This window comes from Mus musculus, chromosome 2, assembly GCF_000001635.26.
Source record: "Mus musculus strain C57BL/6J chromosome 2, GRCm38.p6 C57BL/6J".
Lineage (NCBI taxonomy): Eukaryota > Metazoa > Chordata > Mammalia > Rodentia > Muridae > Mus > Mus musculus.
The window spans coordinates 32,586,597-32,587,077 of NC_000068.7; positions in this window are offsets into that span (position 1 = coordinate 32,586,597).

The window sequence follows — 481 nt, forward strand, 5'->3', positions numbered from 1 at the left end:
CCAGCTCCCAATTCTCTAGCAGAGATAGCTGGATCTCGGTGAGTTTGAAGCCTGCCTGAAAAATGTGGGGTCCTGTCTCAAAAACACGTTTCTTCATTGCCTATCTGATATTCATAGTCAAGTTCACATCATTTGAGCTGACAACCCAACAACTATCCTGAAACTCAGGGCTGCTTAGTTTGAAGCCTTTGCTTCATTTCCTATCCCCTGTTACTTCCCGGGTAATTTCAGAAATGGAGAACCTCAATTCTCCACGGCCAGTAGCCATCACACGGGTGGCTCTCTTACTGTCTTCCTTCCAATCACACAAGGACTAGAGTGGGAAGACAAACTAGACAGGCCCCGCCCTCGACGTCGAGACCTCGCCCCCAGCCCGGAGGTCTCTGAGACATCCACGCGCCGCTAGCCGGCGCTGCGCAGGCCCCGCCCCCTGAGCGCAAAGCCTCCGCCCCTCCCAGAGGCCCCTCCCACGCCCCCGGCT